At 37.5% G+C, this 22,444-nt stretch overlaps 1 long non-coding RNA gene across 1 annotated transcript in view; it reads left to right on the top strand.

Moving 5' to 3' along the window:
* The window catches only part of LOC311588338, a 31,663-nt gene extending 18,997 nt beyond the window's left edge, over positions 1 to 12,666 (top strand). The window contains exons 2-3 of the long non-coding RNA XR_014776163.1: positions 4,845 to 5,032; positions 12,549 to 12,666. This is a non-coding gene — a long non-coding RNA (uncharacterized lncRNA). The remainder of the gene's footprint in view (positions 1 to 4,844; positions 5,033 to 12,548) is intronic.
* Positions 12,667 to 22,444: the final 9,778 nt, after the last annotated feature.

A 22,444-nucleotide genomic window follows, 5' to 3' on the forward strand; every position in this document is an offset into this window, starting at 1 on the left:
TCTTGGCGATTTCTTTATCACAGCAAAATGAAACAAACTAGAACAGTTTCTGGGCCTATTATTGTTTTTCATTCCTCCACAAGGAAAGACTATATGTTGAGACCAACAATATAATTATTTTAAGCTAACAAACAGTCATATTTTAGCAATAGAAGTTTTCAGAAATTGATTGATGAACTTGCTTATTACAATTTCTGATATTCCAGTAGCTTTTTTTAAAATCTAAGGAATAAGCTAGCAATGCTATAATCCTGCATAATTTTAAAATAAATTTCCTTGACAACTATTTGTTCAATATTGCCACTTTCATGAATAATATTTTATTTTATAAGAATTTAATATTTTTGGATGACTGATAAAGTAATTCCTTAAAGCAGTTTGCCAGCATTTTTTTATAGTTTACTGCTAAATAATCTGTGAATTTTATGCCCTGTACCATATTCACAAATACCACCCTGACCTAAGCCCCAGTAATATTTTTCCTATACGTCACTCAACTTATCTCTTGTTTTTGACTCTGACCCCTATACCTGTATTCACTATTCAAAAAACAGCATATATTTCGAAAACTAGGAACATACATGTACTTTGAGGATTTATGTAAACTTGACACATGCTGGTGTTATTGGAGAGCAGGGAGCCTCAATTGAAAAAATGCCTATATAACATTGGGCTGTAGATAAACATAAAGGGCATTTTTCTTAAATAGTGATTGATGGGGGGCAGGTTCCATCCCTAGTTTGGTGGTCCTGGGTTCTATAAAAAAGCAGACTGGGAAAGCCATGAGGAGCTAGGCAGTCAGCAGCACTCCTCCATGGCCTCTGCATCAGCTCCTGCCCCCAAGTTTCTGCCCGGCTTAACATCCTGTCCTCGCTTCCTTTGATGATGAACTTGACATTATGTGGAATTGTAAGCAGAATAAATGCTTTCTCTCCAAGTTGGTTTGGACATGGTGTCCCATCACAGTAATAGTAACCCTATATAAGACAGTAGTATATCACATTTCTTTTTACAGTATTCTGAAGGATTCTCAATAGGGCTAATAATAACAAAATAAAATTCTTTCAACAACCCCTCATTGTCCTTCTTCATCACAGGACACCCTGACTCCAAACTCAACAAATAATCAAACAAATATCCTTGTTTTCTTCATTGAACACATTATGTTTCTAATCCTGAAACTGTATTTTCTGTCATCTTTGCATTAAATGTATTTTCTAGATTTTTAACATGATTAGCTTCTTTTCAATGAATTCTGTACAGAGCCATTCCCTGGCAAATCAATCTAAAACACTACTTAGGAGCCTTTCATTATAATTATTTCCCTATAAAATGTTCTAATATGTGAAATTGGATTACATAGATGCCAATTATTCTCCTCTAATAAATGACTTCTCTTAGGAATCATAGGAATATTGTAATCTTATTTTTTTCATTTTTATTTCAGTGTTTTGTCTATTTTTGTCTATGGGTATGCCTGGAACCTGTGGAGAGCAGAACCAGGCACTAGAGCCCCTAGATGTGCAGTTAAAGACAGTTTTGAGCCACTATGAGGGTTCAGGGAATCAAATGCAAGACCTCTGGGAGAACAGCCAGTATTCTTCAGTGCTGAGCCATCTCTCAAGCCATTCCTTTTTTATTGACTTCAAATAACTATGTAAAATGACAGCATGACCATTCCATGGTGTGGTTAAGTGGAAGGCTTTTATTGTAAACATGAGTGAGAGAACTGCTAGTGGAATCTGGAAGAGACCAGAGCAGAGAGAAAGAAATAGACTGACCAAAACCAGCAGACTGAGCACAGCCAGGACTATCTGCAAGAGAGGGGATAGTATCAGGTAATTAAGAGTATAGTGAGAGAAACAGGAGCAGAAGTGTGTGTGTGTGTGTGTGTGTGTGTGTGTGTGTGTGTGTGTGTGTGTGTGTGTGTAAGAAAGGAGTTTAAATTAGGGGAGGAGGTGAGAAGGGTTAGGATGTTAGTATGGACTTTGAAAAGTGTGATAGGTACTTGTGATACTTCGACAGGATGGAGGCTAAGATTAGCTTTGATGTGCTAATAGGGACCACTAGTAGCCAAATATCCTTTCTGTTAGATGGAAGGGAAATGGCCCTTTTCATATAGAGGAACCAACACCACACATTCCCGAGGAAGGCTGGCTTTTATCTAACCAAAATAAATCCTTCTGTATTACATGTGGAGCTCATTTCTGGATATGTAGGCTGCTTTTTGCTTTGTGAATTGAAGTTTCTTTTGGACCTGATAATACCTGTGTTTATGAAGTACAATATGATCAAACCACAGTAATTATCACTTCTAACATTGCAAAGTTGTTTTCAGTTGTTTAGATGAATTCATAAAATTCATCTGATATTCTAGACAATTGACTACAAATTTCTATAGTTGTTATCATACTACTGTATAGTAGGACACAGAAACGTACGCTTTTCTTTCCGTCTTATGGAAACATTGTGCTTTTTTTCTAACCTCTTACTATTTGCCATTTTACCTACTTTCTTTAGTATCTAGTAGCCACTGCTATATTCCCAACTTCTGCCAAGAATTCCTTCCATTTCCACATAAATGCAGTAATGAGCAAAAGTCTTAAAAATCAAGGTGTATAGTTTACAATATTTCAGGAATGAATGTACATTTTCCCCAGAGTTCAATAAGATGGGTCATGCTGATTTCTGTTGAATTTTTATTTCTTAGTTTTCATAAGTATAAGAATGAACTTTCCCTACACTGCTCTTCACCATAACATAAGAAACATATGATCTTCATGTTTTGATGTTTGTTAATGTTACATGAGACATCTAAAGACATTTTAAATGTTATTACTGCACAGATTTCTTAGAAAAACTAAGTTTCACACCACAAGTGCATTTTATTTTGATTTTGACTGGAGAATAACTTACACCATTAATCTTGACCATAATAGGATATTCATATTATCAACACTATTATCCAACCTTGGTAAGAGATTACAGATCAATATTTTTTTAAGACTTTGTTTAATTATATGTAATATATGTATATATGTATGTATGTATATATGTGTGTGTGTATCTATGCTCTATGTGTGTGCATGGTGGCTACAGAGGCCAAAAAAAAGTGTACTACATATCCTGATACTGAAATAACAGGCAGTTATAAGCCACCACATAAGTACTGGGAACTGAAGCCAGGTCCTTGAAAGAGCAGTCAGTGCTCTAGACTTCTGAACTGTTTCTCCAGTTCTGTAAATGTTATTTCTGCATTTAGATAAAATATAAATAAAAATAATCTGTGATTCAAATATATAAAATGTAAATATTTATAAAATTTAAAATATGTTATATTCATACTTATAGACATAAACACACGCTGTGTTAAGGTTCTTCAAACTAAATAAAGCATAGATATAAATAAAATAGTAAGTATAATTAAAGAAGAACAGATAACTGAGTCACTTTCTCTGTTGTTCTCATCTGGACTGAGCTAAATACTCTGGACATAATTAAGCAGAAATGAGAGGACCCCAAAAGCTGGAAGGTAGAAATAAGAGTCACAGAACTTATGGGTAGATAGGCTGATGGGTTTTCTTTTTCTCTCCCGTTGTCCCATAGAGTCGTAGAACTTTTTTTAAACAGAATTTTAAAGATTTATTTATTTATTAAGTACACAGTATTCTCCCTGAATGTATTTATTTATTATGTATACAGTATTCTGCCTGCATGTCTGACTGCACAGATATCATTATAGATGGTCGTGAGCCATCATGTGGTTATTGGGAATTGAACTCAGGACCTTTGCAAGACCAAATAGTGCTCTTAATATCTGAGCCAATTCTCTAGCATGAGGCATAAAACTTTAAAGGAGGCAGATTGTTGGGTTTTCTTTATATCTCCCATAGTCCCATAGATTCATAGAACCTAAGGGTAAACAGAGTATGTATAGCTTCTCTCTTGGCCCAACAATCTCAAAAGGAAAAGCCTAGCAAAGATGTAATGGGAAGTTCTAACGAAATATAACCCAAAGAGTCACTCTCAATTGCATCTATCTGAAGAGTACCACTACAGGGTGCCCAATCTTCCCTTAGAATTGCAGCAGAGCTCAGCTAGCAGAAAATCCTAACAGCTGACATCTTCCTACAGTTAACCAAGTAGCGCAAGAAGAATCAGGCAAAGGGGCTTCTGTGTGCCGTCATGTTTCAGAAGACCAGGTAGCTCAGGGAAGCAACTTCCACCCTCTCACGTAGCGCTAGGAGGGATAGAACAGGAATGCCAGCAATGACAAAAGAGTTGAATATTCAAAATTGTATTACTCTAGAAGTAAATGTGTCCTGTAACCTCTACCTACAAAGCAGGTGAGAATCAACAGGGTAAACATCAGAAAACAGAGATTTTTTTTTACAAGATTAAGGATCTCTGACATTGTTCTTATCACCATCTAAGATATAGCCCAAAGTCATTCACACTGAACACAAAGAGCACATAGTATGAAAGAGAAAATCAATGATATCAGCTGTCGACATCAAAGGGAATCAGAAGGTAGAGTGGTCTGAGAAACATTTTTAAAGTATTTTAAAACATTAATGAGTTAACTGATAAAATAATTACCAGATATCATATAGAAATAAAATTCAAATACTTTAAGTTCCATTAATCCTACAAAGGGGTTACAAATATGACCAAATGGTATTTAGATAATGGGTAGGCACAGTAACTGAGATAAATCCTTCACTAGATAAGATCAATATTAGAACAGAAATGAAAAAGAATAGAATTATGTAACTTGAAAACAGATCAATACAGTATCTGCTGTCTCCACAGTAGGAGAAACAGTTGTTTTTTTTTTTTTTCAGCAGTAAAATGCAGCTTAGGAACATGGACATCAAGAGCGAGAGGGTTAACATTCATTTTCTAGACACTTGAGAAGAAGAGGAAAAATAATGTGGAGCTGGGAAAATATGAAAAGAATCATGCCTTCTAATTTCCTAAATGTAGTGACAAAAACGAAGGCAATAGATAGAAGAACGGGAGGCAATCTCAGGTAAGTCAAACCTAGAGAAACTCACAGGAAACCACGTTAAATTCTGTCTGTGAAAGTAAAGACAGACAGAAACCTTAATCACCGTCAGTAAATCCCTGCATTATTCATAGAGGAAACCATTCCAAGGAGAGCGTGCTTCTCTTTTGAAATTGTGGCAGCTAGAAGAAGGCACACAACAGTTTGTCAAACGTGGAGAGAAACAAACATCCCCTGCAAACCCCACCTCCATGGGACCAACCTTCAGAAAGGGAGGGGAAATGAAGACATTCTCAGATAAGCTTGTATCTACTTGTGAAGAAATACTAAAGGATGCTATCCAAACAGAAAATACACAGTAACAGAAAACCACACTTCAGAAATAAAAGATCACCACAACAGCTACAACTAAAAGGAATCAGACTGTCCTTACATGGAGAGATCATTTTTTTCAATAGTAATTTAAAAAGCAACAGTGTTTGACGTGGTGGTTCATGAATGCTCCGGAAGTAAGACAAAGTTAAAAGAAGAGAAGCTAAAGGGTTGTAAGCGGAAGTAAATTTGCCCAAGTTGGTTCAAAGATCTAAAATGACAAATCTAACAGGTGGTTTTAATATTTGGCAAGTCAAACTAATCCCTCCTGTGAAGATATTAATGAAAACCAATCTTATTGCAGCAGTGGATTCGGAAAAAGCATCTGAGGAAGGTCAATTCCGATTCATGAGAATGTTCTCAGATTGGGCAGAATAACACAAGCTTTTAATTCCAGCACTTAATCCCAGGCAGACAGATCTCCATGAGTTGGAAGCCTCCCTGGTCCACCTAGAAAGTTCCATGAAAGCCATGACTACGTAAAGACACCTTGTCACAAACAAACAATCCAAAAACTGTCAGATTTGGACTAAATAATATGGAATACCCATCTTCCTTCCATCGTGCTGCTTTGACAGAGTCACCAACCAGTCTTACAAACAAGGAAAATCTCTCACAGTTCTCAAGTCTGATATGGAGGTGCTGGCAGCATCTGTTGCTAGAGAAGGTCCGTTTGCTGGTTTGTGAGGTCTTTGCCTTTGTCACCTAGTCGCTGCCAAAGGCCTCACTTGACTATCACATCACCTTGAGGACTAGTGATTTCAACACATGGATTTTGTGGTATGCAAGAATTCAATACAAAGAAGCATCTATTAAAAATATCCCATGACTAGTGAAAGAATCCATGCGTCCCATGAATACAAGGTAAAGGCACTGCTTATTTGACCCAGTGCTTAATATTCAGGCTAGAAAAAACATAAATAAATGCTCCGCAGAATATAACGAATAAAATAAATTCACCTTCACATGCAGATAAACTGAATAGCTTGCAGATTCCAAGCTACTAGAAAATTTCTCTAGGAAGGAATATGCAAATTTAGAAAGACTGTGGAATATAAGTTCAAGAAAAAAGAACTGATACCAGCTTTACAAACTAAAAGTAACCATAAAGGAGTGAAACTTAGAAAAGGGGGGAAACACATAGTTCTGTAATAAATATACAAAAATGTGTGATGAAAACTAAAGGGTACTGAAGGAAGAAACCAAAGGCAGTAAGGTAAACATATAACCTTATCTCATTTATGGACTGGGAGCAAAACAAAGTTTCATTTATTAACAAACTAGTCCATTTGTTGACATAATGCAATTCTTATTACATGTATAGAAGAATTTTGTAGATGCGTAAATCTTATTTTGAAATTCACGTTGGAAGATATTAGTTGAGAATAGCTGAATTTTTTTTTAAAAAGAAGAGTGTTAACAGGATTATTCTTTAAGTGTACTCCTATGTATCTATAGAATCTAATCCACATGCTATCTGCAAAGAAATAGGTAATGGGTAGAAATGGAAACCCAGATATAAGATCATCAAAACTACTTTCAATAAAGCAGAAGGAACAATTAATTACACCAAGGAGGGCCTTTCCAATCACCTGAAAACAAACAAACAACAGAACCTGAAATCCTCCTTTACAAAGTGGTTTATCGACTTAAATATAAAAATGTAAAATCATATAACTGCTAGAGAAAATCAAAGGAGGAAATATTTCAGGTAAAGAACTTAAAATTTATTTCTTATGCTGGAACCCAAACCAGGATTTATAAAAAGGAAACATAGGTAAATTGAGTAACATCAGAATTAAAGCTGTTTTCTTTGTAAGAGGATATCAATGTAAGATACAGACTTGAAAAAATTTCAAATTATGTTAAATCAAGATCTAGTTTATAGAATTATTATTTGTTATAACAAAACTTTGGAAGCTGAGTAGTATTCCATAGTGTAAATGTACCACAGTTTCTTTATCCGTTCTTCAACTGAGGGGCATTTAGGTTGTTTCCAGGTTCTGGATGTTATGAATAAGGCTGCTATGAACACTGTTGAGCATATGTCCTTGTGTGGTAGAGCATCTTCTGGGTATATTCCGAGGAGTGGAATAGCTGGGTCTTGAGGAAGCCCTATTGCCAGTTTTCTGAGAAAGCGCCAAATAGATTTCCAAAGTGGTTGTACTAGTTTGCATTCCCAACAGCAATGAATGAATGTTCCTCTTTCTCCATATCCTCGCCAGCATGTGGTGTCATTTGAATTTTTTACCTTAAGCATTCTAATGGGTGTAAGATGGAATCTCAGAGTCGTTTTGATTTGCAAATTAAAAAAAGATATCCAAGAGGAGTCCCAGTGAAGATATAATATTGATGAAGATATAATATTGATGGATTAGCAGAAGCCAGAGGCCTCAAACTAGACCAAAGGCTCATTACAAAGAGTAATTGCACATAAAGATGTGGGCACACATGAGTATACTGTGATATATATTGTAACACCCTACAGTTTCCAGGATAAGATATTTTAATGTTTGAGATTTTTATTATTTTTATTTTGTTATTTTCTTGATGGGACAGAGGTTGCCAGGAATGAAGACAGCTATGAAGAGATGGGGAGATGGGGAGATTGGGGTTCATGATGTGAAATTTACAGAGAATAAATAAAAGATTAAAAAAAAAACAACCTTGGGAGCAATCTTAATGTCCCTCAAAGGATTCATCAGACACAAACAACAAAGAATGAACTATTAACTAGGGAAATCAAGTGAAGTTAAAAGCCAGTCATAGAGATGCTGAGTGAATATAATGGTAAGAAGTTCACAAAATATCATAATTACAGAGATGAATAACTTGATGAATTTATCATGTTTTTTAAGATTCAGGAGCAGGAGTAAAGAGGGCTTTCATGTGACTATAGAAACTTATTCCAACTATATGATGATGACATAATATGAAAATATACAGTCTATTAAGCTTATAACAGTAGTAGTCTGAAAATATGGGACATAATTGCAATACTGTTGATGCATTCCCATTGGTGTAAAGAATCAATAAAATTTCATTAACTCTATGGGTTGTGCCAAGGCCAACTTTCTAGTTTTCACAATATAGTAAACTAGTTGAAGGGTGTAGAAAGCATTTGGTTCAAAATAAATAAAAAGAAACAATTAAAGAAAGCTAAGGTTCAGTTATGCTATGCTCATCCTTCCTCATGAAAGTGTATCAGAAAACTGTGAGAGGTTTCTGAGCATCACACATTTGAAGTTTTATTTGATTACCTCCCTTTGGCTACAGCATCATCAAATCTCTGAGGTGACACATAAGGAACACCACATTACTCCAGAGGAATTTGTTTCACTTGGACTGATGAGCACAGACTGGCTACAAGTATATACTTTTACATTCATGAGCAAAAATTTACAGCTTTTCTCAAGAGTTGGAAATTGAATCTAAAATGTCAGACAATCACTTCAGAGAAATAAAGAAAAAAAAAACACAAAGAAGAAATGCTGCTTTAAGGTTTTCTATCACTCCTAAAATATTTTTAATGATAATTAAAAAAAAAAAAAGATCTTGCTGGATGGTGGTGGTGGTGGTGGTACATGCCTTTAATGCCAGCACTTGGGAAACAGAAGCAAGGGGATCTCTGTGAAGTTGAGGCCATCCTGGTCTACGGAGTAAGTTCCAGGACAGCCAAGACTGCACAGAGAAACCATCTTTTGAAGGAAAAGAAAGGATCTTTTAAAAATCGAAGATAGACTCTTCTCTCATATTAATACATCCTTGCCAGTTTCCTAACCACTGCCTCTCCATCTTGCTTCAGAAAGGAACAGGCCTCGAAAAGACAACAACCAAACAAGACAAAACAACATACTATAAGACCAAGCTAAAGCACTCGTATCGGGGTTTGACAAGGTAACCCGATGGAGGAAACTCCTAAGAGCAAACAAAAAAGTAAGAAATACACAGAGTTCCCTTGTTAGGAGTTCTACAAGAACACTAAGCTAAGAGTCATAACGTACATTCTGAAGACTCGGGACAGACCCATGCAGGCCCTGTGCTTGACACTTTAGTCTCTGCGAACCTGCATGAGCCCTGTTGGTTGGGTTGGTTCAGTGGGCCATATTCTGCTAGTGGTCTGCATCCCCTCTGACTCCTACAATTCTTTCCTCAACCCTTTTTGGCAGGCTTTCATAATTGCCAACTGTAGCGACCCAGAAGGAGACCTCCAATTTAGACTCTCTCTTTGTGTAATGTCTGGCTGTGGGTCTTGCCTCATGTCTGCTGCCTGAGGTCACCTCTCTGACCATGGCAGATTCTGTATGAGTACAGCAGAATATCATTAGGAATCATTTCATTGATTTTTATCCTCCCAATCCTGTTTGGTTGTACCCTAGGTATCTGGGCTATCCAGTCTCCAGTTTCTGGCTACCCGTGCAGTATATAGCATGGCCTTCTTCTTGTGGTCTGGCCCTCAAGTTAAATAAGACATTTGTTTGTCACATCCATAAGTTCTGAGCCAGCATCGCCTCAGCACATCTTGTAGGCACGACAGACTGTAGGTTGAATGTTTTGTGGCTGTTTTTGTGTCCAGGTTTCTCTTTTAGTACCCTGCAGAGTACCTTCCTACATGAAAGAGACTAGAACTGACGCGACCTCCTGCCAGCAGGAAAGACGCTCGACACCAGGATCCTTCCCAAACACGCTTTATTGGGAGCGCCCTTGAAACTGAAGCGAAAGACCCCGAACCCCCCTAGAGCTTGAACTTAAATACCATCTAAAGTGGCGTGTTAACACCTCACAGGTTCAGGCAGAATGCCTAATTAACATATGAATGCAGATAGGTCAACAGCTTACACAAGCGTAGTTACAATTAGCATAGTCCCCTTACGGGAGGGGCAACTAGAGATAGCTCTAGCAAACGCGCATGCGTACTGGCAATTGTTTACAGGTAGCAGCACACAGACCAGCGCCATTATTGGGAGCGGCTGGCACAATCGTGGCTGGCTCCTTACATAGAACAAAGGGGTGAAGGCTCCATGAAGACACCAGCTGTATGGATGTTGTCCTTGGAAACTGGACCTGTTGTCACTTTTCAGAGGTGGACCCTCTAAAGAACACACTGATGCCCACTCTCTATGTATCTACCCAATATAGTACTTCAAGTTTTAGCTAGAATAATAAGACAATTGAAGAAGATAAGGAGGATATAAATTAGAAAAGAAGTCAAAGTATCTTTATTTGCAGATGATATGATAGTATACATAAGTTCTACCAGGGAATGCTTACAGCTCATAAAGATTTATAGTAAATGCAACATTATAAAAATTATATACAAATGTTGTCTATATACAAAATTAACTCAAAAAATCAGTAGCCCACCAATATAAAATGTCAAACTGATTGAGAGAAATCAGAATAACACCATGCACAATAGCTACAAAATATAAAATATCTTGGGAGTGACTCTAACCAAGCAAGCCAAATATTGCATGACAAAAAGGTCAAGCCTATGAAAGAAACTGAAGAAGATACCAGAAGATGGAAAGATCTCCTGTGTTCATGGACCAGTGGGAGTAACATAGTAAAAATGGACTTCTTTTTTTTTTCTTTTTAATTTTTTCATTTAATTAATTTATTCAGATTACATCTCAAATGTTTTCCCCTTACTTGTATCTTTTTATTCCTCTCTCTCTCCCATGTTCACCCTATTCCTCTGTCCTAGGTCTGTGACTGAAGGGGACCTCCTTCCCCACCATATGGTCACAGGCCATCAAGTTTCATCTTGATAGCCTGCTTATCCCTTCTCTGAATGCAACATTCTTATCAATAGCAATCTACAGATTAAATGCAATCACCACCAAAATCAAAAATAATAATCTACAGACCTTGAAAGAACAATATCCAACTTCATTTGGTCATATGCCCAAAGGATGGTCCATCCTACCACAAGGACACTTGCACAACTATGTCCATTGCATCTTTATTCATTATACTCAGAAACTTGAAACAACTTATATGTCCTTCAAATGAAGAATGGATGAATAAAATATAGTACATTTATAGAATGAACTATTAATCGACTGTTTAAAAATGACATAATGAAACTTTCAAGCAAATGTATACAACTAGAAAAAATAATCCTGAATGAGGTAACCCAGATTGAGAAAGAAAATATACGTATTCATTTATAAATGGATATCAGCCATTAATTAAATGACAAGAAAGCTACAATCCAAGACCAAGAGAGTTTAGATAAAAAGAAAGAGCTGTGGGGGATGTATGGATATCTCTGGGAAGGGAAAATAGAACAGATTTTGATGGTGGACTGGAAACAAGTGAGAATGGGAAAAGGTCAGGCGGGGTGAAATGGAGGGAGCAAGAGGGGACTGGAGCAGGGGATCAGATGTGGAAGATGGATGAAGACAGTAGAAGGAGAGGAAAGGGGTCATTTGAGGAATGATATGGAAACCTAGTGCAATTTAAAAACTCCTAGGATCTATGATTTACAGAAGATTTTCAGTTTCATGAGGTCCCACTTACTAATTGTTGATCTTAGAGGCTGAGCTGTTGGTGTTCTGCTCAGGAAGTTGTCTTCTGTGCCGATGAGCTCAAGGCTCTTTCCCAATATTTCTTCTAAAAGATTTAATGTTTCTGGTTTTGTACTGAGGTCTTTAATCCACTTGAACTTTTATTTTTGTGCAGGGTCATAAGTAAGGGTCTATTTGCATTTTTCTAGAAGTAGACATCCAGTTAGATCAGCAACATTTGTTGAAGACGCTATCTTCTTCCATTGTATGGTTTTGGCCTCTTTATTAAAAATCAAGTGTCCATAGGTGTGTGGGATTATTTCTGGGTCTTTGATTGGATTCCATTGATCCATCTGTCTGTTTCTATGCCAGTACCATTCTGTTTTTATTGCTGTTGCTCTATAGTACCGCTTGATATCCTCCAGAAGATCTTTTATTGTACAGTACTATCTTAGCTATTCAGTTGTTTTTGTTTTTCCATATGAAGTTGGGAATAAGTCTTTAAAGGTCTGTAAAGAATTATGTTGGCATTTTGATAGAAACTGCATTGAATCTGTAGATTGCTTTTGGTAAGATGGCCACTTTTACTGGATTAATTTTACTGAGCATGGGAGATCTTTCCATCTTCTGATATGTTCTTCATTTTCTTTCTTCAGAAACTTAAAGTTCTTTTTGTACAAGTCTTTGCCAGTTGTTGCAATTCTAACCAAGCAAATGAAAGAAGATTGTCAACAGAACAAATGGGCAACCTACAGACTGGGAAAAGATCTTCACCAACCTACATCCAGCAAAGGGCTAATTGTCGGACTCTGCTGGAATAAGGCTGAAGTCTGACTTTGCCAGATACCCTTTTCAGATTTGGTGCATGAAAGCAGACTCCCATTTCTTAGCATGGGTTCTCACTCCAGCTGATCTGGTAACTCTAGGTTTTGTAAGGAGTATCAATATAGCCCAAAATAAAATTACAGACCTGACCTTTTCCTGATAAGGAACTTCAAAAAGCACAGGGAATTCCTGAAAGTACCCCACTCTAAGCTGAGATCCTAGCCTCCTGCAAATGACCTTTAAATGCACCTAGAAGTCATCCCTTCAAACATATGATAATTAATAACCTTTTTCTCCTTTTTGTGATAGGATCCTATGTTACTGACTGTAAACAAGGTACTGTACCACTCAATGTAGATTAAGTATCTTGGCACCCTTAGGCCTAGCTAATCAGACATTCATCCTCAAAATCCCTCCCCACTGCCCAAGGTTTATAAATAAAGACTATCTGACTTGCTAGTCCTCTCTTGCTCCCAATTCCTCCATTATGACAATCTGAGAATCCATTTATTCAAGGGGAAGCAATGCTAGACATGCAGAGGACAGGCAGCAATAGCGGTACTGCCTTTTCAGCCTGTGGGGCCTACTCCATCACCACTGCTACCTCCATGCTTACCTCTGGTGAAGCACCACAGGGCCTGCTTCTCACCGGCCCTAGATGCCAGATGGTTTCAAACATCCATCCGCTTCCTCTGCTATGAGCTGGGAACCTTTCCTAGCCCTCAGGTGGCAGGTCTCACCCTAAAACACTCTAGCCATCCCTGAGCTAGAAATGGGACCTTTGATCTCAAAGTCCATCCATTCTCATTCAGAAACAAACAGTACCTGTACTGACCTACAGGACATGTAACCCAAGCCTACCCTCTGTGAGACACTGAACAACAGCTAATATCCAAAATATATGAAGAACTAATGAAGTTAAACACTACCAAACCAAATAATACAATTAAGAAATGGGGCACAGTGTTAAACAGAGAATTCTCATCAAAGGACTGTTGAATGTTTGAGAAATGCTTAAAGAAATGTTCAGTGACCTTAGTCATCAGGGAAATGCAAATCAAAATAATTCTGAGCTTATACCCTTCAGAATGGCTAAGATCAAAAACTCAAGTGACAGCACATGCTAGCGAGGATGTGGAGAAAGAGGAACATCCCTCCATTGTTAGTGGGAAGGAAAACTTGTACAATCACTTTGGAAATCAATCTGGTGCTATCTCAGCACAAGACCCAACCATACCACTGCTGGGCATATACCCAAAAGTTGCAAAAAGGGCATTTGCTAAATGGTGTTCACCCTTCAAAAGAAACTGAGATACATTTAGACAATAGAATATTACTCAGCTATCAAAAACTAGGAAATATTGAAATTTATGGGCCAATGGATGGAGCTAGGAAAGATCATCCTGAGTGAGGCAACCCAAAAGTTGCAAAAAGGGCATTTGCTAAATGGTGTTCATACCTGCTTTATTTTTATAGCCAAATCCTGTGTTATGTGGCTAATATCCACTTAAAAGTGAGTATATACCATGCCTGTCTTTCTCTGTCTGGGTTGCCTCACTCAGGATGATCTTTCCTAGCTCCATCCATTGGCCCACAGGATAACCACCTTACAATACATAGAACTAAAGAAGCTAAAGAACAAGGAGGACCGTTATATCTCATTCAGAAGGGCAAAAAGAATAGACACAGGAAGCGGCTGAAGAGAAGAAACAGGATGGGAGCCTACCATAGAAGCTCTCTGAAAGAGTCCACACAAGGGAGAGCTGAAGCAGGTGCTAAGACTCACAGACAAACGTTAGGGCAGAGAACAGAAAGTCTTATGGAAGAGTTGGGGGATAGAAGGACCTGAAGGGGACAGGAGCTCCACAAAGAAACCAATGGAGCCAGTAAATCTGTGCCCTGAGGGTGTGTGCAGAGGCTGATGCACCAAACAACAACCTCACATGGTGAGGACCTAGACTCCTGCTCACGCGTAGTCTATAGGAAGCAGAGTCTCCTTGTGGATCCCATAATATGGGGAGTAGGGCCTACCTCTGACATGGACTCTAGTGTCCACTCGTGGATCACTTTCCCCTGGCCGCATGGTCCCTGCCAGGCCACAGAGGAAGAGAATGCAGGCAGTCCAGATGAGACTTGAGAGGATAGGGAGGAGGGATCCCCCTTTCTGAGTACTAGGGGAGAGGGAAGAGAGGATGAAGGGAAGAGGATGGGACTGGGAGGAGAAGAGGGAGGGGGCTATAATGTGAATGTAAAATGAATAAATTAAAAATAAAAATAAAAACTAAAGCTACAACAAAAAGGTCCTGGGATCTCTGAGGATGGCCTTAAAGTGTATGGAGATTCAAATGGAGATTTTTTGAAGATGGCAAGGCTTCCAGTGGAGGGCTGGGGCTATATTTGGTAAATGTGTTTGCCAAAGGAGAGCCCCAAACAAGCCAAATAAGATTGGATCTCTGTGACAGAAGTATCTCTTCATCATTATCTCCATGAAATTACCAAATTTGCAACATCAACAGTAACAGTAAGACACTCAGTATGATTTAATCATAAATATTGTCATTTATAAATTAGATGGAGAAAAGTCTTTACTTTAGCACACCTAATGAGAAATTGAGTTGCCATGAGAAAGTACCCAGACTATTGAGAATAAGTAATATTTCACCTACCATAAAAATCCCCATTCAACAGGAAAACACTGTCAGAAATTGGCTTTCAAACCAAACAGCAATAAGCTTAGGATCTTAGAAATGAATTTCATAAAAACCAACAAAATAAGAAAGAGGAGTGTTTTATATTCAAAGCAACTAAATCTGAATAAACTGATTTTACGCTTGCCTCTGATTGATTCTGAATTCAGTTTCCAAATGGATAAAAAGCAGTAGAGAGATGCTGGTGGAGATAACTTGGGATTTAAGTTACACTCATGTTAGAGGCTACTATTGTGTTGCTAATATCCCTCATACGTGAGAATGGTATTAAGGAACATACAAGATAAATAATCTTTTTCCTGGTACATGAACAAGGATAAAAGACTTTTATATTTAGAAATAAAACTAGTCTTAATGCTTAAAAAATATTTGAGGACTTATCAGGTAAAAGCAGAAGTGCATGACAGCATGCAGCCAGATACTGTGCTGGAGTAGCCTGACAGTTCTACATCTTGATTTGCAGGCACCAGTAGGTGACCTTGTGCCACACTGGGCATCACGAGTATAGAAGACCTCAAAGCCCACCAAGGACATGACATACCTCCTCCAAGAATACATATACTGGAAACATACTACTGTAATAAGTCAAACAGACTATCTCAGTTAAGGTTTTATTGCTGTCAAGGGACACTCAAAACCCAAACCAAGGTAACTCTTATAAACATTACATTTCACTGAGACTGGCTCACAGTTTCAGACATTTAGTCTATTATCATCCTGGTGGGAAGCATGGCAGAATACAGGCAGACACGGTGCTAGAAGAGCCAACAGTTCTACATCTTGATTTGCAGGCAGCAGAAGGTGATCTTCTGCCACACTGGGCATCTCTTGAGCATGGGAGACTTCAAATCCCACTCTCAGAGTGACATAATTTCTCCAGCAAGACCACAACTGGGCAACAAGGCCATAACTTCTAATATTGCCACTCCCTATGAGTCAAGCATCCAAACCCATGAGCCTACGGGGGCCATGCCTACTCATACCAGGACACATACAAACAGAAGACATGCATGGCAGATGCAGCAACATAAGAATTAACCAAGAGAAGGAAAGCCAGCCTATTTCAGTGTTTCCGTAAGCGCCATGATTTATTTGGAGGAAAGAATAAAAATTTTAAGTGTGTACATACGGTTTTTAAAAAAAGGTATTAGCTGTCTATGTAGTACTTTACTTTGTTATGAATCACTTTATTTAACAGGAAGTTTTAATTAAAATGTAAAGCAGGTCAGAATAAAAATGTTACTGCTCGCAGAGCCAATATTTGTGTGTGTCATGGTGGGATTCATGTGCTGGTATTTGTGGAGGATTCTAGCATTCGCTACCTTAGAGTCTCTGTATTTCCACAGGCTTGAATTAGCTCATTAAAAATGAAATATTTACACTTGCCTACTGAAAATAATAAGAATATAGATTTCATATTATAGAAAAATAATGACGACATAGGATATACATTGCAAAAATAATTGGATGAGTGTGTGGCTAATATGTACACTTAAAACTGTGTTGTATAAAAAGAAAAATATAGATTAATGTTATGGAAAACTCTAGTGAAACTCTAACTTAACAAGGTTGTTAGCACTCTTTAAAATAATAAATTTCCATAAAACAATATTTCTTTTATTACAGGGTAAGCACTAGTAAATGTAATGTTCACAGAACCCTGGGAAAATGCAATGTTCAATGTTATGTCAGACAGCTCCGTCTCCAGTAGTTTCCATATGCAGTTATGAAGTGGAAGTACCGAAAGATTTATTGACTATACAGAGTGTTAGGCTTCACTCTCTTCCTGTTGTACTAGATGATAAGCGAACCGCTGCCAGGAACATGTCTAATTCTTAAGTGCTCCTCCATGATTCCAAAGCCCAGTTAACAATAATAATCCTTGCTCAAACACTGAGGCAGTTTCCTTTTAAAGAGCTACATTTTGTATTCTTGACCACCTCCCCTTGGTGGGGAGGCCTGGTGGCACTCAAAGAAAGAACAAGCAGGCTACCAAGATGAGACTTGATAGCCTATGGCCATATAGTGGGGGAGGAGGTCCCCCTCGGTCATAGACCTAGGAGAGGGGAATAGGGTGAAAGCGGGGGGGGGGGGGGGGCGGGGGGGAGGGGAGGGAGGGAGGAATGGGGGGGATACAAGGGATAGGATAACAACTGAGTTGTAATCCGAATAAATTAATGAATTTTTTTAAAACAAGCTTCTCAATGTAACAGACAGAGACCATTGCAGAAAGGCACGAGAAGTCAAAGTATAGAATTATGGAGCCCAATCCCAATGATAGATACATCTACAAAACACTCCATTAAGGCTCTAGAAACATTGAAGAGGAGGGGGGGAAAGAAATACTGTAGGAGCCAGAGGATCTAGAAGGTTGCTGTGAGATTGTATCTCCAAATAATGTCAGAGGCTACACACAGAAAGGTTCACCAATAATATGACATGAACAAGGATGACAACAATAGGCATGCAAAGTGGATGGAGAAAGCCTATGAGTTCTTCAGGCATATACAAAGAACTACCAGCAAAGGGATATTTGGGAGGGCTTAAAGAGTAGGGAAAGAAGGGGGGAAATGACACAATTCTATTATAACCTTAAAAATGAAAGAAAAATCTGAATATTTCTATTAAACATTTAAGATATCCATAGGTTTTTTCTTTTTCTTTTTTTAATTAACATTTAAAATTTTTACGTATACATTTATATTATTACACATATACACAATAGACTACCTATAGCATCCATAGGTTTTTGTTTTTGTTTTTTTTTCTTTTTTCTTTTTTTTTTTTTACACATTTTTATTGAAAATTAAAAATAATTCCTATTACATCTCATTTTAGCATCCATAGGTTTTTGACACGTAATAAAACTATAAAAATAAAAGTGTTGGATCTATCAGTTGAATATTTACTATGAAATTAAATTTCAACAATATGTAGTTTATTCTATCTCAGACAACTTTGTTTTTCCGCACTCAGATATAAAAGGAGAAGTAACTATATCATACTATCATATAATTTTATAGTCATAGAAATTAGTATGGTACTAAATTGTTATTTTTCCAAGAGTAATGTATAGGACTTGGGACAATGTGTAGTTGTGTGCAAAACTGACATACTGACAACTGAAATTTAAATCAGTGTGTTACATTTGAAAGGGATAAATAAAAACCACGCACTTGCTTTCACTCTCCTTTTTCCTTTCACTTGAAGATAAAAGGATATTCTAGACCATCTATAAATCTGAAGCAAGCCTCAGTGCCAAGGACACAGCCTGCTTATGCCTACTCTGATCCAGATAGAGCAGAATTCAATGGGTGTCCTTACAAAGATGAGTGGGGGAGGCTTGCCAAGGCAGCCTGTTCAAGGAGACAGTTGGTCGGGCTTATAGTAAGCTTTGCTGCATATGGTGTACATTTTCCTTTCTTCATGTAAAAATGTATGAAGAGTTTGGGTAAATTTTCAGAGCTTTTTAGTGGAAAATAAAATGATGTTCTTCTTTCTAAGGGAATGGCTGTAGAAATAGCTTAAAAACTGCCAGATTGTTTATTAAAGCCACTTACGGTTTTTAATAATCATGCAAAGTTATATCCTATGCTAATATTCTCAACTCTCTGCAATTTAAGGCTTAAAGGAGAATTTCATACAATTAGCTTTCAGGCAGACACAAATGTTAAGAAAAAATCAATCTAATTCCCAACAGTCTTGGTACATTTATTAAAGAGTCATCAAAATGCTAGAAATACAAATTTAATTTTATAGGAAATCAGGCTCCCACAGAGAATTTAAAAGTATATATGAATATAAAATTTGCTGTATTTCATAAATATCCATACACTTTGAACAATCATCAGTGAGAATTATGTGTTAGAGTGTACGCTTATTAGAATAAGTCACACATTAAATTAGAAAAAAATTTAAATGTGTGCATAAAAGCTAGGAGGCAGTGGAAAGTGTTGTTTAATCTTTCAAATGCTATGTAGTGCATTTCCATGAAGCAAAAAAAAAAAAAAAAAGTGTGAGCACATTTAAATGTAGGAGCAAATTTCCACTTTGGGGAGATGTTTTCTTTCTGCCTTTCTCTTTGCAATCTATGGGAAGGGGCACACGGTGTCACACATGTGCCCTGTGCTTTATGTACTTCATCTTAGTATATGCTTCCTCAGTCATAAATTAAAGAAAACGTTATTGCCCCTCATTTCTCTGACATTATTGGGCTTGTCACAGAGCTGACTGTGACATTTTATGAAACATACCAAATCCCTTTTGGAGTCTTGTTAAATGTAACTATTTCTTTACCCTCAATAACACTCACTCAAACACAGACACAGACACAGATGGACACAGTCATAGACACAGATACACACAGACACACAGAAACACACACACATATACAACAAACACACATGTGTACACATATACTCACACATGCTAAAAGACAGCCCTGTATGCTTAGAATGAAAATTCTAAGGCCCATGCTTGGAGAGCTAGTTGACAACATTCCATCTAAGTCCCATGGGGTGGAGGATCCTGGTCATGCCCAAAATGGTGGTTAAATGCTAATTGTTTCTACAAAAATTGCCAATAATTCATATTCAAATATATAATATATTACGATTTTTTCTAAAATTTTAATGAATAAAAACATTTGCAATTCTATAAGGTATATTTTCTATTAATAGATCTATGATATTAGGAGAAAGAACAAGTACAATGGATGTCATTTTCTTTTAAAAGATTAAACTCCAAAAGCTAGCAAGAGATGCTACTGTCAGTGGTGCACCCACACTAGTGACAGCAAAGAAGATTTGTGTCAACTCTGGCTTGCTACAGGTATAGCAGTGCAGCAATACAGGTATTTTCAACACAGGATCTTAAAGCTATTAAAATATATAGATTATAAATACTTTTATATTTTTAATTTTAAAAATTGTAAGTATATTAGTCTTTTGCTTGCCTATAACTAAGCCCACTATATGTATGCCTGTCCCTGCAGAAGCAAGATGAGGGTGCTACATTGCCTAGAGATGAAATTACAGACCGACAGTTGTGAGATGCTGGTGGGTGCTGGACATTGGACCCAGGTTCCCTACAAGAACAGCCAGTATTCTTAATCTATGCCATCTCTCCAGCCCCATGAATACTGTCTATAGTGAGTAATTTATTTATGTAAGTGTCATCTATAACACATGACCATTTTCCTTGGAACAAGAGAATTTATCAAATTGTCAAAGTCTTCAAGCAAGACAGAATACATGGTACATGTTAACAGTTTTACCTGTACTTCAATAGATAATCAGCATAGACTTTTGTGCCATCATACTGGTCCTTTGCTGAGATATAAGTGTTCAGGAGGAAAAGTCAAGAAGAGGAAATACTTTTTTATATTTTAGTAATTTATTCATATTATATCTCAATTGTTATCCCACCCCTTGTATCCTCCCATTCCTCCCTCCCTCCCACTTTCCCCCTACTCCCCTCCCCTATGACTGTGACTGAGGGGGATCTCCTATCCTTGTATATGCTCATAGGAAGCCTGCTGTCCTTCCTCTGAGTGTTACCAGGCCTCCTCATCCAGGGGACAGAGTCAAATATGGGGCACCAGAGTTCGTGTGAAAGTCAGTCCCAAATCTCCACTCAATTGTGGAAATGTCCTGTCCATTGGCTATATCTGAGTAGGGGTTCAAAGTTTACTGCATGTATTGTCCTTGGCTGGTGCCATAGTTTGAGCAGGGCCCATGGGCCCGGATCCACCCATCATAATGTTTTTCTTGTAGGTTTCTAGAACCCTCTGGATCCTTCTATTTCCTCCATTATCCCATGCTTCTCTCACCTAGAGTCCCAATAGGATATCCTCCCCTCTGTCTCACTTTCCTGGTGAAGACTTTCATGGGACATGCCTCTTGGGCTAGTGTCCAGATATGAGTGAGTATATACTATTTGACTCTTTCTGCTTCTGGGTTAACTCACTCATTATGATCATTTCTAGTTCAATCCATTTGTCCACAAATTTAGGGAATTCATTGTTTTTAATAGCTGAGTAGTATTCCATAGTGTAAGTGTACCACAGTTTCTTTATCCATTTTCTACTGAGGGACACTTAGTCTGTTTCTATGATCTGGCTGTTATGAATAAGGCTGCTATGAATGTGGTTGAGTATGTGTCTTTGTTTTGTGTTGGAGCATCTTCTGGGTATATTCCAAGGAGTGTAATTGATGGGTCTTGAGTAAGTTTATTTGTCCAAAGTTCTTTAATTCTTTGTTTTTTTCACTATCTTATCTTCCTAATAATATTTACAGATGATATAATGACATCCGCGTCCTCACTGAAGAGTCTTCAAGCACATTTATACTATGATGTGGATTAAAAAAAAAATAAGATCTCCACCTTCTCTAAGTAGGATATTGTTCATTTATTTCAACTATTTTGCACTACTGGCCATGTGTGCTCCAAAAAATGTTCTTTCCTTAAGAGAAGTACATCCTTGTGGATGTACTATTCAGAGTTCTCCAGGGAAGCAGAATTATTTACAGACAAATACACACACACACACACACACACACACACACACACACACACACACACATTCACACACACATATATATAATATATACAAATACAATATATGTGTCTATATATAATATACATGTATATAGATTATATGTATGCATCTAATATATATACTGAGACAAAATTAGTAAGAGGAAACAGATATCATGGGAAATGGGCTTACATGGTTATGAATACCAAGCCATTCTAAGATCTGCCATTGGAAAGTTGATCTCAGGAGCAAGAATGGGTCAGTTTTCATCCAAAACCTGAGTTCTCAAAACAAGGAAAGAAAATAGAATAAATTCTTGTCACTGAATATATCCAAAGGCAGAAGACCGAAGATGGCCCAGTTTCAGGCCTTTCTGTTCAACTGGGACTTGGACAAACTACGAATAACCGTGAGGCTCACCGAGGGCCAGTGTACTTCACTATGCACGTGCCACTTAGATACTGGCATTCAGGTATTCCCT

The sequence above is a fragment of the Acomys minous genome (genome assembly GCF_964271855.1).
Source record: "Acomys minous genome assembly, chromosome: 17".
Classification (NCBI taxonomy): Eukaryota; Metazoa; Chordata; class Mammalia; order Rodentia; family Muridae; genus Acomys; species Acomys minous.